This window comes from Artemia sp. Qi Xiang Cuo, chromosome 4, assembly GCF_049724085.1.
Source record: "Artemia sp. Qi Xiang Cuo chromosome 4, ASM4972408v1, whole genome shotgun sequence".
NCBI classification, from domain to species: Eukaryota; Metazoa; Arthropoda; class Branchiopoda; order Anostraca; family Artemiidae; genus Artemia; species Artemia sp. Qi Xiang Cuo.
In genome coordinates, this window is record NC_142797.1 from 90,186,526 (window position 1) to 90,201,682 (window position 15,157).

Consider the following 15,157-nt stretch of genomic DNA (forward strand, 5'->3'; position numbering starts at 1 on the left):
GAAAGTTCCTGTTTTTCCATTCTCACTGACAAAAACCATAAAACAGACATAAATTGCTGTTGACATCCATTAATGTGAGAATTGTCCTGTTTTTTCATTATCACTGACAAAAACCATAAATCAGACATTAATTAGTGTTGACATCCATGAAAAACATCAAATAAATTGACCAACACACATAACCATCCAAGAAAACATCCATAAAAGTGAGAAAATTCATGTTTTTTAAGTGAGAAAATTCCTGTTTTTTCATTCTCACTGAGAAAACCATAAACCACGTGGTCATGTCACGAGTAGCACCCCCCTCTCTACTGTCTCTACTTAAAGGGTAAAGATACTAATGCCAAAATCAGAAGAAAACATATTTATTATCCACAAAGCATTTACCTGAAAAACTAAAATAGGCACAAGTTATGATTGCTCTCCGTAGTTATCACGTAAACATTTTTTGAAGATCCTGTTTTTAGAAAAAAAAAATCTCTTGACTGCTACTCCTTTTCAAATCTGGCAGCAGCTAGGTAATATCAGATCATCAACAAGATTCAAGAATATATTTCATATTTTCCCCTAAAGTAAATAGTTAGATGCAAGGTAAAGCTTATACTCATTTTTGCCTAAACGTTAAGCAGTACATGGTGACTGCCTTAGAAGTCAGTGTTTTAAAATACATAGAATATATGTTAATCTTCTAAAGAACGTTTAGAAGTCTTAATTATTTTTATGTCATCCATTTTGACCGATATTAAAAAAAATTGTACATTTGGCTACTTGAATAAAATAGTTTTCGAAGACTTTTTTTTAGAAATAACTGAAGTTAAAATAGCTAAAATAAACGTTTACCCTTTTCAGTACGAAAATGGGAGGTACTAGATAAGATATTCGATATAAAATCACATATCCAATAAAAACACATACAAAACAGTGGTATACTTTGAAAACCCTAATGTTACGTTATATTTTTTTAAACCCTTTTTTTAGTAGCATATAGAAACAAAAAATTGGTTTTGTAGCTTGTATAATCCTTTTTTGAAGATTAAAAAATACTCTAGTTTTGGCAGCAAAAATGAAAGTTTTACGCGCTGATACGTAAAGAGTGTATCAAAGTTTGTTACACTCAAAAATGAATTCATAATGATTGTAGAAAATGTTTAGTAATAGATTGTGAAAAATAAACTGACTATTAAGGAAGAAAAAAATCTTGAAAAATATAACTTCAAAACATTAATTTGTACAAATGACTATTGAAGTGTTCAAGTGCTTTCACTGTTTCTCAGAAATGTCATTTTATATCCAGTATTTATTGACATAGTTGTTTAATACTGTGTAATGCCGGTTTTAGAAATTTAAGTTTTGATATTGCTCCTTACCTATCAGTTGAAAAAAAACCTTATTTTGTAATTGTGTTACGACAAGATTGGATTATTTATTCTATGTCTGTTCGGAAAGGCTAAGTGCATTAAAGTGAAAATTTGCGAATGTTGATGGGGATCTTGAGCTAAATCTAAAGATACTATATGCATCCGGAACATCTGAGAGTATTAAGTTTAAACTTTAAGGGCATGTAGGGAACGATGTTAGAAAGTGATCAAAGGGCAACCAGTTCCCCTTCCATTCCCCATATAGCTGCCCTCCCTCTAAATATATAAGTTAAAAGTTTTGAAACAGTCATATTGTTCAACATAGTCAAATAACTATATCTCCGGGGAGAACTTGACCCCCAAAGCCCCTGGGGCTGGTGTTATCATATTACTAGCGTGGTCATATACAAAGTTAGCGATTTTGGAAACAGGGCATGTTAGTAGTAATCTATTACACAGTTTCAAGCGTACATTCAAGCGTACATTCACGCCTACAAGAATATACAGTGTGGTATCACGTGGACATTTAAAAAGAGTTGGCAACCTATAGAGTGGTTCAACTTGTTTTGAGAGTATGATTGTTTTTTTTTCTTTTTTTTGGCAATTGACATTTTTCTGATAACAAGTAGCATTCATTGGGATTGTAGCTCTATGGTGTGGATGACTTGAAAATAAAATTTTTAACGAGAAATGCCTGAAAAGTGCATGGATGCTACAATCAGAATTGTTTGATTGACATTTGCAAAAAGGGATAAGGGATTCACGAATTGGACTGTACGAACGATCTTATTTGAATAATAGGAAAACAAACAGACCCAGATAACATTCGCGAATTCGATTGTATAAAGGTGGAGAAAAACAAAAAGGGTGGTCTTATGACTTGACATAGCTTTACTTCTTCGATGTGTACTGTATAATACACAAGTGGTGTTTGAACAGTGTTGTCAATTTAAAATAGAGTTTAACGTTATACTATACTAAAAAGATGATACTAAGAGAGATGTAGATGGCAAGAAGAGAATTTTAATAACGGATAGCTTTACTTCTTCGATGTGTACTGTATAATACACAAGTGGTGTTTGAACAGTGTTGTCAATTAAAAATATAGTTTAACGTTATACTATACTAAAAAGTTGATACTAAGATAGATGTAGATGGCAAGAAGAGAATTTTAATAACGGATAGCTTTACTTCTTCGATGTGTTCTGTATAATACACAAGTGGTGGGGTGATCGGAGCGGGGTGTCTTAGAGTACTTATAGTGCTGTACCTTGGGTCGAGTTGCTAGCGAAGAACCCGCGAGGATGACTTGAAATAAAATATTTTACGAGAAATGTCTGAAAAGTGTTTTGGGGGAGATGGGTTGATTGCCAGAAGGATGGCTTAGCGTACTTAGAGTGTGATAGTGGGGGGTGAGTTGCTAGCGAAAAACCCGTTTGGATGACTTGAAAATAAAATTTTTAACGAAAAATGGCTGAAAAGTGTTTTGGGGGAGATGGGTTGATTGGCAGAAGGATGTCTTAGCGTAGTTATAGCGTGATAGTGGGGGTCGAGTTTCTAGAAAAAAAACCCTTGTGGATGACTTGAAATAAAAATTTTAACGAGAAATGGCTGAAAAGTGTTTTGGGGGAGATGGGTTGATTGCCAGAAGGATGTCTTAGCTTACTTAGAGTGTGATAGTGGGGGGCGAGTCGCTAACGAAAAACCCGTGTAGATGACTTGAAAATAAAATTTTTAACGAAAAATGGCTGAAAAGTGTTTTGGGGAAGATGGGTTGATTGGCAGAAGGATGTCTTAGCGTAGTTATATCGTGATAGTGGGGGGCGCGTTGCTGGTGAAAAACCCGTGTGGATGGCTTGAAATAAAATTTTTAACGAGAAATGGCTGAAAAGTGTTTTGGGGGAGATGGGTTGCTATTTTTGACTTTTCTGAGCTGGATTTCTTAGCCTTTCATAGGTGTGTGTTGTCTGAAAACTATGATTTGGGATGGGTGGTTTGCTATTTTTGACTTTTCTGAGCTGGATTTCTTAGCCTTTCATAGGTGTGTGTTGTCAGAAAATTATGATTTGGGATGTGTAATTTGCTATTTGGACTTTTCAGAGCTAATATTCTTAGTCTCTCATAGGTGTTTGTTGTCTGAAACCTATAGTTTGGGATGAGTAGTTTGCTATTTCAGGCTTTTATGAGCTAGGTTTCCTAGTACTTCGTAGGTGTCTGTTGTCTGAAACTTATGTTTTGGGATATGTAAATTACTATTTCGGGATTTTCTGAGCTAGATTTCTTAGTCTTTCGTTGATGTGTGTTGTCTGAAACCTATAATTTGGTGTGGGTGGGTTGCTATTTTGACTTTTCTGAGCTGGATTTCTTAGTCTTTCATAGGTGTGTGTTGTCTGAAACCTATGGTTGGGGATGTGTGGGTTGCTATTTATGACTTTTCTTAGCTTGATTTCTGAGCCTTTCATAGGTGTGTGTTGTCAGAAAATTATGATTTGGGATGTGTAGTTTGCTATTTGGAATTTTCAGAGCTAGGATTCTTAGTCTCTCATAGGCGTTTGGTGTCTGAAACCTATAGTTTGTGATGAGTAGTTTGCTATTTCAGGCTTTTATGGAATAGGCTTCCTAGTATTTCATAGGTGTGTGCTGTCTGAAACTTATGATTTGGGATATGTAAATTACTATTTCGGGCTATTCTGAGCTAGATTTCTTAGTCTTTCGTTGGTGTGTATTGTCTGAAACTTATGATTTGGGATATGTAAATTACTATTTCGGGCTTTTCTGAGCTAGATTTCTTAGTCTTTCGTTGGTTTGTGTTGTCTGAAATCTATGATTTGGGATGTGTGGGTTGCTATTTTTGACTTTTCTGACCTGGATTTCTTAGCCTTTCATAGGTGTGTGTTGTCTGAAACCTATGATTTGGGATGGGTGGTTTGCTATTTTTGACTTTTCTGAGCTAGATTTCTTAGCCTTTCATAGGTGTTTCCAAAGATTTAGGATACATTAACTTTAGTGTTGCCAGTCAAAAGCTAAGAGTTTGAGAAAATTGCCTGATTATCGAAAAATGACGAAAACTCCCTCCAAAAGTCGACAGGAATGGAATTGTCTTAAGGGGGGAATTTTCCATGGAAGAGGGGGAGGGTATTTTTACGTGAAAACAACTTCAACCGTGCCCAGCCCCCCGCATTTTTAACATGAAATGGCTGAAAAGTGTTTTTTTTTGGGTGGGGGGACTGGTATTAGTCTCTCATAGGCGTGTGTTATCTGAAACCTATAAAAATAAACTATTTCTGTAAAATCTGAGCTAATAAGGGTTTTGACCGTAAACTCTAGTTTTTTTTGTAAGAAAATTATGGAAAATACATTTATCTGGTACAGGTGTGAAAAATAAAACTATATCCGTAAAATCTGAACTAATAATTCAATATTTTTTTTTTCATAAAAACAAACTTTTTTTTTTAACTTCGAAATTTTTCAACTTTATTTATTTTTTTCTTTTTGTACATATCTTAAAATTTCAAAATATGCTTACGGCTATAACAATTGTGCTCTATGATTGGTCAGAGACATGATGTGGCTTTCCCACTGGTATTCTATGACCGGTTATCGACACCCCCTAGTCTATTGCATGTATTAAATAAGTATTTTTTACGCAGTGGAACGATAAACACATAAGTCATATCTTAAAAAAACCAAAAGTAAAGATGGAACATTTTAATAGAGTGTGTTCATATAACAAGGTTATTGTAGCATTGAATGCCGACATGGAGAAGTATTTAAACTATGAAACAAGTACAAGTGGTAGCACTATCGGAAAGGTATGCGTGCGTTGTCATGACAGTGAGAGTTTAGATTTCTTTGGAGCACCTAAGAATTTCTATTATACAAATGCTGGATATGCGAAATTATCATTTCCAGAGATGATTACACTCAAAGAGAATGCTAACATAAAAATAATTGTTGATGATAGAGGACAACTCCTTGCTACTGCTGCAGGTAACATATTACCTACGGATACATCCAATCATCAGCTTTCGGGTATTAGCATTCGACGGAAGGCTAATAAAAGAAAGGCCTACTCTGTTACTAATATCGTAAACCATATCTTGTTTACGTGCCGAAACTGTTACCTGTGTAAAAATAATGTGTTAATAGACAGTGAAATTGTCAGAAAAATAAAAATGGCATTGTCAGAAAATATCACTACATAATATAAAGATGAAACGATGAAAAACAAAGCACCAGCAAACATTACTGGCATTGATCAAACAGTCAATGAATCAAATAATACCAAAGACGAAAAACATATTGAGCCTGTCGATGACACACCAGTAAAAATTGTGTATGATTCAAAATGGAATAATGATTATTCTACTGATTACGAACTAAGAGAAGACTATAGCTATAGTATCAAGAGAGAATATGGTGAACCATTTTATGGAACAGATTCAAAATGTCCAAAGTTGTTCATTTATATTAATAATGTATAATAATATATATTTTTTGTATTAATATTTTACATGACATTATTTCATTAAAAATATATTATGCATTACATTGTTATGTGTTCATTATTTTTAGAGTAAGCTAGCATATCGAACATTCGTTTTTCAAGCAGACTGTTTTTCGAGCCAAAAATAGACTAAAGTTTCAGATTTGAACCAGAGAATTGTATTTTTTCATAATTTTCTTACAAAAAACTAGAGTTTACGGCCAAAAACCCTTATTAGCTCAGATTTTATAGAAATAGTTTTATTTTTCGATCCGAAAATAGACTAAAGATTCAGATTTGAACGAGAGAATTGTATTTTCCATAATTTTCTTCCAAGAAACTAGAGTTTACGGCCAAAAACCCTTATTAGCTCAGATTTTATAGAAATAGATTTATTTTTCGATCCGAAAACAGACTAAATTTTCAGATTTGAACCAGAGAATTGTATTTTCCATAATTTTCTTACATCTTTGGAAATGGTTAACGATAAAAAACATATTTTCGACCAGATGGGTTTTCGAAAACACATTCAGCATGGCGTGCGCTATTTTTTTTATCAAAACTTAAACGGGCAGAAACAGAGGCGGTTTCCAAAGATTTAAACTATGAAAAACAAAGCACCAGGAAACGTTACTGGCGTTGATCAAACATTCAATGAATCAAATAATACCAAAGACGAAAAACATATTGAGCCTGTCGATGACACACCAGTAAAAATTGTGTATGATTCAAAATGGAATAATGATTATTCTACTGATTACGAACTAAGAGAAGACAATAGCTATAGTATCAAGAGGGAACATGGTGAACCATTTAATGGAACAGATTCAAAATGTCCAAAGTTGTTCATTGATGTTAATAATGTATAATAATATATATTTTTTGTATTAATATTCTACATGACATTATTTCATTAAAAATATATTATGCATTACATTATTACGTGTTCATTTTTCGTACAGTAAGCTAGTATATCGAACATTCGTTTTTTAAGCAGACTGTTTTTCGAGCCAAAAATAGACTAAAGTTTCAGATTTGAACCAGAGAATTGTATTTTCCATAATTTTCTTACAAAAAAAAATAGAGTTTACGACAAAAAACCCTTATTAGCTCAAATTTTATAGAAATAGTTTAATTTTTTGATCTGAAAATAGACTAAAGTTTCAGATTTGAACCAGAGAATTATATTTTTTCATAATTTTCTTACAAGAAACTAGAGTTTACGGCCAAAAACCCTGATTAGCTCAGATTTTATAGAAATAGTTTTATTTTTCGATCCGAAAATAGACTAAAGTTTCAGATTTGAACCAGAGAATTGTATTTTCCATAATTTTCTTACATTTTTGGAAATGGTTAACGATAACATGGTCGGAAACATGTTTTCGACCAGATGGGTTTTTGAAAGCAAATTCAGCATGGCGTGCGCTATTTTTTTTTATCAAAACTTAAACGGGCAGAAATAGAGGTTGTTTCCAAAGATTTAGGATTCATTAACTTTAGTGTTGCCAGCCAAAAGCTATTAACTTGAGAAAATTGTCTGATTATCAAAAATGGGGAAACACCCTCCAAAAGTCGACAGGAATGGTATTGTCTTGAGGGGGGAATTTTCCATGGAAGAGGGGAAGGGTATTTTTACATGAAAACATAACTTCAACCATGACCCGCAATCAGAAATTAAATTATAAAAAAAGTTTCTTCAACTGAAAGTAAAAAGCAACATCAAAACTTAAACGGTCAGAAATAGAGGCTGTTTCCAAAGATTTAGAATTCATTAACTTTAGTGGTGTCAGTCAAAAGCTATGAGCTTGTGAAAATTGCCTGATTATCGAAAAATAGGGAAACCCCCTCCAAAAGTCGACAGGAATGGTATTGTCTTGAGGGGGGGTGGTGGATTTTCCATGGAAGAGGGGAAGGGCATTTTTACATGCCCCCCTCCGGTGCGCCGGAGGGGGGCATTAAATAGTCGAATTTATGCTGATATACACACACACACAGAGACGACACACACACACATAGCGATGACACAAGCACAGAGACGACACACACACACAGAGACGACACACACACACACACAGAGACGATACACACACACACACACACACAGAGACGACACACACAAAGCGACGACACAAGCACAGAGAGGACACACACACAGAGATAACGCACACACAAAGTGACGACTTACACACTAAAGTTAATGAATCCTAAATCTTTAGAAACAGCCTCTATTTCTCCCCGTTTAAGTTTTGATGTTGCTCCTTACTTTCAGTTGAAGAAACTTTTTTATAATTTTATTTCTGATTGCGGGCCACGGTTGAAGTTGTTTTCATGTAAAAATACCCTTCCCCTATTCCATGGAAAATTCTCCTCCCCCCCTCAAGACAAAACCATTCCTGTTGACTTTTGGAGGGTGTGTCCACATTTTTCGATTTTCAGGCAATTTTCACAATCTCATAGCTTTTGACTGACAACACTAAAGTTAATGAATTCTAAATCTTTGGAAACAGACTCTATTTCTGACCGTTTAAGTTTTGATGTTGCTCCTTACTTTTATTTGAAGAAACTTTTTTTATAATTTAATTTCTGATTGCGGGCCATGGTTGAAGTTGTGTTTTCATGTAAAAATCCCCTTCCCCTTTTCTATGGAAAATTCCCCCCCCTCAAGACAATACCATTCCTGTCGACTTTTGGAGGGTGTTTCCCCATTTTTCAATAATCAGACAATTTTCTCAAGTTCATCGCTTTTGAATGGCAACACTGAAGTTAATGAGTCCTAAATCTTTGGAAACAACCTCTATTTCTGCCCGTTTAAGTTATGATAAAAAAAAAATAGCGCACGCCATGCTGAATGTGCTTTCAAAAACCCATCTGGTCGAAAACATGTTTGTTATCGTTAACCATTTCCAAAGATGTAAGAAAATTATGGAAAATACAATTCTTTGGTTCAAATTTGAAACCTCAGTCTATTTTTGGATCGAAAAATAAAACTATTTCTATAAAATCTGAGCTAATAAGGGTTTTTGGCCGTAAACTCTAGTTTCTTGGAAGAAAATTATGGAAAATACAATTCTCTGGTTCAAATCTGAAATTCTAGTCTATTTTCGGATCGAAAAATAAAACTATTTCTATAAAATCTGAGCTAATAAGGGTTTTTGGCCGTAAACTCTAGTTTTTCGTAAGAAAATTATGAAAAAATACAATTCAATGGTTCAAATCTGAAACTTTAGTCTATTTTCAGATCAAAAAATAAAACTATTTCTATAAAATTTGAGCTAATAAGGGTTTTTGGTCGTAAACTCTAGTTTTTTTTTGTAAGAAAATTATGGAAAATACAATTCTCTGGTTCAAATCTGAAACTTTAGTCTATTTTTGGCTCAAAAAACAGTCTGCTTAAAAAACGAATGTTCGAAATGCTAGCTTACTGTACAAAAAATGAACACGTAACAATGTAATGCATAATATATTTTTAATGAAATTATGTCATGTAGAATATTAATACAAAAAATATATATTATTATACATTATTAATATCAATGAACAACTTTGAACATTTTGAATCTGTTCCATAAGATGGTTCACCATGTTCTCTCTTGATACTATAGCTATTGTCTTCTCTTAGTTCGTAATCAGTAGAATAATCATTATTCCATTTTGAATCATACACAATTTTTAATGGTGTGTCATCGACAGGCTCAATATATTTTTCGTCTTTGGTATTATTTGATTCATTGAATGTTTGATCAACGCCAGTAACGTTTTCTGGTGCTTTGTTTTTCATAGTTTAAATCTTTGGAAACCGCCTCTATTTCTGCCCGTTTAAGTTTTGATAAAAAAAAATAGCGCACACCATGCTGAATTTGCTTTCAAAAACCCATCTGGTCGAAAACATGTTTGTTATCGTTAACCATTTCCAAAGATGTAAGAAAATTATGGAAAATACAATTCTCTGGTTCAAATCTGAAACTTTAGTCTGTTTTCGGATCGAAAAATAAAACTATTTCTATAAAATCTGAGCTAATAAGGGTTTTTGGCCGTAAACTCTAGTTTTTTGAAAAAAATTTATGAAAAAATACAATTCTCTGGTTCAAATCTGAAACTTTAGTCTATTTTCAGATCGAAAAATAAAACTATTTCTATAAAATTTGAGCTAATAAGGGTTTTTTGGCCGTAGACTCTAGTTTTTTGTAAGAAAATTATGGAAATACAATTCTCTGGTTCAAATCTGAAACTTTAGTCTTTTTTTGGCTGCAAAAACAGTCTGCTTGAAAAACGAATGTTCGATATGCTAGCTTACTCTAAAAATAATGAGCACATAACAATGTAATGCATAATATATTTTTAATGAAATAATGTCATGTAGAATATTAATCCAAAACATATTTATTATTATACATTATTAATATCAATTAACAACTTTGGACATTTTGAATCTGTTCCATAAAATGGTTCACCATGTTCTCTCTTGATACTATAGCTATTTTCTTCTCTTAGTTCGTAATCAGTAGAATAATCATTATTCCATTTTGAATCATACACAATTTTTACTGGTGTGTCATCGACAGGCTCAATATGTTTTTCGTCTTTGGTATTATTTGATTCATTGACTGTTTGATCAATGCCAGTAACGTTTCCTGGTGCTTTGTTTTTCATCGTTTCATCTTTATATTCCGTAGTGATATTTTCTGACAATGCCATTTTTATTTTTCTGACAATTTCACTGTCTATTAACACATTATTTTTACACAGGTAACAGTTTCGGCACGTAAATAAGATATGGTTTACGATATTAGTAACAGAGTAGGCCTTTCTTTTATTAGCCTTCCGTTGAATTCTAATACCCGAAAGCTGATTATTGGATGTATCCGTAGGTAATGTGTTACCTGCAGCAGTAGCAAGGAGTTGTCCTCTATCATCAACAATTATCTTTATGTTAGCATTATCTCTGAGTGTAATCATCTCTGGAAATGATAATTTTGCATATCCAGCATTCGTATAATAGAAATTCTCAGGTGCTCCAAAGAAATCACTTTCATAACAACGCACGCATACGTTTCCGATAGTGCTACCATTTGTACTTGTTTCATAGTTTAAATACTTCTCCTTGTCGGCATTCAATGCTACAATAACCTTGTTATGTGAACACACTCTATTAAAATGTTCCATCTTCACTTTTTTTTAAGATATGACTTATGTGTTTATCGTTCCACTGCGTAAAAAATACTGATTTAATACATGCAATAGACTAGGTGGTGTCAATAACTGGTCATAGAATACCAGTGGGAAAGCCACATCATGTCTCTGACCAATCATAGAGCACAATTGTTAGAACCATAAGCATATTTTGAAATTTTAAGATATGTACAAAAAGAAAAAAATAAATAAAGTTGAAAAATTTCGAAGTTAAAAAAAAAGTTTGTTTTTATGAAAAAAAAAATATTGAATTATTAGTTCAGATTTTACGGATATAGTTTTATTTTTCAATCCAAAAATAGACTTAAGTTTCACACCTGTACCAGAGAATTTTATTTTCCATAATTTTCTTACAAAAAAAAACTAGAGTTTACGGTCAAAACCCTTATTAGCTCAGATTTTACGGAAATAGTTTATTTTTATAGGTTTCAGACAACAAACACCTATGAGAGACTAATACCCATCCCCCCCAAAAAAAAATACTTTTCAGCAATTTCATGTTGAAAATGCGGGGGCTTGGCAAGGTTGAAGTTGTTTTCACCTAAAAATACCCTCCCCCTCGTCCATGGAAAATTCCCCCCTCAAGACACTTACATTCCTGTCGACTTTTGGCGGGTGTTTTCTTTATTTTTCGATAATCAGGCAATTTTCTCAAACTCATAGCTTTCGACTGGCAACACTAAAGTTAATGAATCCTAAATCTTTGGAAACAGCCTCTATTTCTGCCCGTTTAAGTTTTGATGTTGCTCCTTACTTTCAGTTGAAGTATCTTTTTTATAATTGAATTTCTGATCGCGGGGGGCTGGGCACGGTTGAAGTTGAGTTCACGTAAAAATACCCTCCCCTTCTTCCATGGAAAATTCCCCCCTCAAGACAATCCCATTCCTGTCGACTTTTGGAGGATGTTTCTCCATTTTTCGATAATCAGGCAATTCTCTCAAGCTCATAGCTTTTGACTGGCAACACTAAAGTTAATGAATCCTAAATCTTTGGAAACAGCCTCTATTTCTGCCCGTTTAATTTTTGATGTTGCTCCTTACTTTCAGTTGAAGAAACTTTTTTATAATTTAATTTCTGATCGCGGGGGGCTGGGCACGGTTGAAGTTGTTTTCAAATAAAAATACCCTCCCCCTCTTCCATGGAAAATTCCCCCCTCAAGATAATCCCATTTCTGTCGAGTTTTGGAGGGTGTTTCTCCATTTTTCGATAATCAGGCAATTTTCTCAAGCTCATAGCTTTTGACTGGCAACATTAAAGTTAATGAATCCTAAATCTTCGAAAACAGCCTCTATTTCTGCCCGTTTAAGTTTTGATGTTGCTCCTTACTTTCAGTTGAAGAAACTTTTTTATAATTTAATTTCTGATTGCGGGGGGCTGCGCATGGTTGAAGTTTTTTCCGGTCCATTCTTGGTACACAAAACCTTGGGATTTTCACGATCCGTCTTATAAAGTAGTGTAGTTTACCCATTTTTACCTTTTTAAACCCCCTACCAACAAACAATTTCCCTAGCACATGCCTGGTGATTTTAAACCAACACTCCAATTCCCAAACTAATTACCTCTTTTTTTTGCCAATGTTGATCAAAGGATTCTGACTGTAGAGTCTGATTTTTTAAATAACAAAGTCCTTCTAAAAATATACAAGCGACATCCATTTTTATATATAGGGGAGGCTACCCCTAGTTCTTTCTTGGTAAACAAAGCCTTGGGATTTTCACGATCCGTCTTATAAACTAATGTAGTTCACCCATTTTTACCTTTTTAAACCCCCCACCAACAAAAAATTTCCCTCGCACGTGCCTGGTGATGTCAAACCTACACTCCAATTCACAAATACATCACCCCTTTTTTGCAAATACCAATCAAAGAATTCTGATTGTAGCATCCAATTTTTTAAATAACAAAGCCCGTCTTAAGATATTATAGTGATATCCTTTCTTACAGGTATGGGAGTCCACCTCCGGTCTATTTTTGGCACACAAAACCTTGATATTTTCACGATCCGTCTGATAAACAAATAGCGTTCACCCCATTTTTGACATTTTAAGCCCCCCCCCACCAACAAAAAATTTCCCTCGCACGTGCCTGGTGATGTCAAACCTACACTCCAATTCACAAATCTATTACCCCTTTTTTGCAAATGTCAATCAAAGAATTCCGATTTTAGCGTCCAATTTTTTATATAACAAAGCCCGTCTTTAAATATTCTAGTGATAGCCATTCGTTTTTGTAGGGGAGGCTACCTCAGGTCTATTCTTGGTACACAAAACCTTGGGATTTTCACGATCCGTCTTATGAACTAATGAGCTTTTAAAAATACAACAACTAATTATTTAACACAAAAATTTCGTTTTTAATGAGCACTAAGTAAAGAAAAACCACACGGAATCAGGCAACCGAGTCTCTCAAACCCCGTAAAGCTCTTTTAAAAGATACAAGAACTACTTATTTAACAAAAAAAATCGATTTGCTTCTTTGTATATTATAACGTTAAACTATTTTAAATGGGAAACACTGTCAAAACATTACTTGTGTCTTATACAGTACACAATTATCCCATATCCCTCAAAACACTTTTAAGTAATTTCTTCTTAAAAAATTTTATTTCAAATCAATCACACGGGTTTGTCACTATCAAGTCGGCCCTGAAGTAATCGTAAGTGCTAAACTCTTTTTTTCCACCTAAATAGGATCAAATTTGCAAATGCTAAACCCTTTTTTGCAAATTTCAATCAAAGAATTCTGATTGTAGCGTCCAATTTTTTAAATAACAAAGCCTACACACATGTACACACTGTGCTTTCAAAACCCATCTGATTGAAAACATGAAAAGGTGCCAAGGAACGTAATCTCCTCAAAACGTATTTTTTTTGGCAGTTTGCACGTCAAACAATTCTTAATACTCACTCTCTTTGAAAAGGTGTAGAGCTTCCATAGAAATGTTTTCCTATAGCTTCCATAGAATAGCATGGGAGGGAACATAAGTCCTTAAAATGGCATGGAAGAGAACATAAACCCTTAGAATAGCATAAGAGGGACCATAAGCCCTTAAAATAGCATGGGAGGGAACACAAGCCTTTAAAATAGCATGGGAATTCCTATACAAGTAAGCAAATAACATGGTCCTATAGCTGCAAGCAAATAACATGGGAATTCCTATACAGGCAAGCAAATAACATGGGAATTCCTATATACGCAAGCAAATAACTTGGTCCTATAGCTGCAAGCAAATAACATGGGAATTCCTATACACGCAAGCAAATAACATAGGAATTCCTATACACACAAGCAAATAACATGGGAACTCCTATACAGGCAAGCAAATAACATGAGAATTCCTATACAGGCAAGCAAAGTATAACTTAGACCTCTACTAGCGAAGCGTTGAAGAGGGGACAGCCCCTTTCATATACGGAATAATTTCTGTTCGTTTTAAGTTTTAACGTCGTTCCTTACTTTCAGTTAAAAAAAACCTGTTTTTTTAATTTAATTTTTGAACTTTTTTAAATTAATACATGAATAATTACAACAAAATTTTCATATAAATTTTACTTTTATTTGGTTTTCTCGAATTTTGTTTAATTTTATTTACAAACGTTTTTATTAGTAATAAATATACGTAACTTACGAATTAACTTACGTAACGAACTTCTATATTCATATATTTTTAATACGTCTATTAGGGGGTTCGCCCCCTAGTCAATACCTTGCTCTTTAAGCTAAAGTTAGAATTTTGTTCCAATTCTTTAAAAATGAACTCTTAATCACAAAGGCCGTTAATTGGAATAAATAGCTCTTATGAAAGTACTAAGAAATCTTTGGCTTACAGAGCTAGGTATTCACTAGCAGGTGAACCCAATCATATAGGTAATATTTTCTGTTTGTTTTAAGTTTTTATCTTGCTCCTTACTTTCAGTTGAAAAACTTGTTGTTTTTTTTTATTTAATTTCTGATCTTTTTTTTTAAATAATTCTTGGAAATCCGGCGTCCCCTTCATAGCAATGTCCCTTCCCCCATGACAAATTCCTTCATGGAAAGATCTTCCCACATAACCCCCGCCCCACCCCCTCCCCCCACTACCAGAAAAAATTCCCCCTGAAAACGTCTGTATACTTCCAAATAA

The 15,157-nt window shown here is 33.8% G+C and overlaps 1 protein-coding gene across 2 annotated transcripts in view; it reads right to left on the minus strand.

Annotated features, from left to right (window-relative positions):
* LOC148953615 (uncharacterized) overlaps positions 1-15,157 on the minus strand; it is a 307,085-nt gene that overhangs the window by 51,636 nt on the left and 240,292 nt on the right. The gene's annotated exons all lie outside the window — the stretch shown is intronic.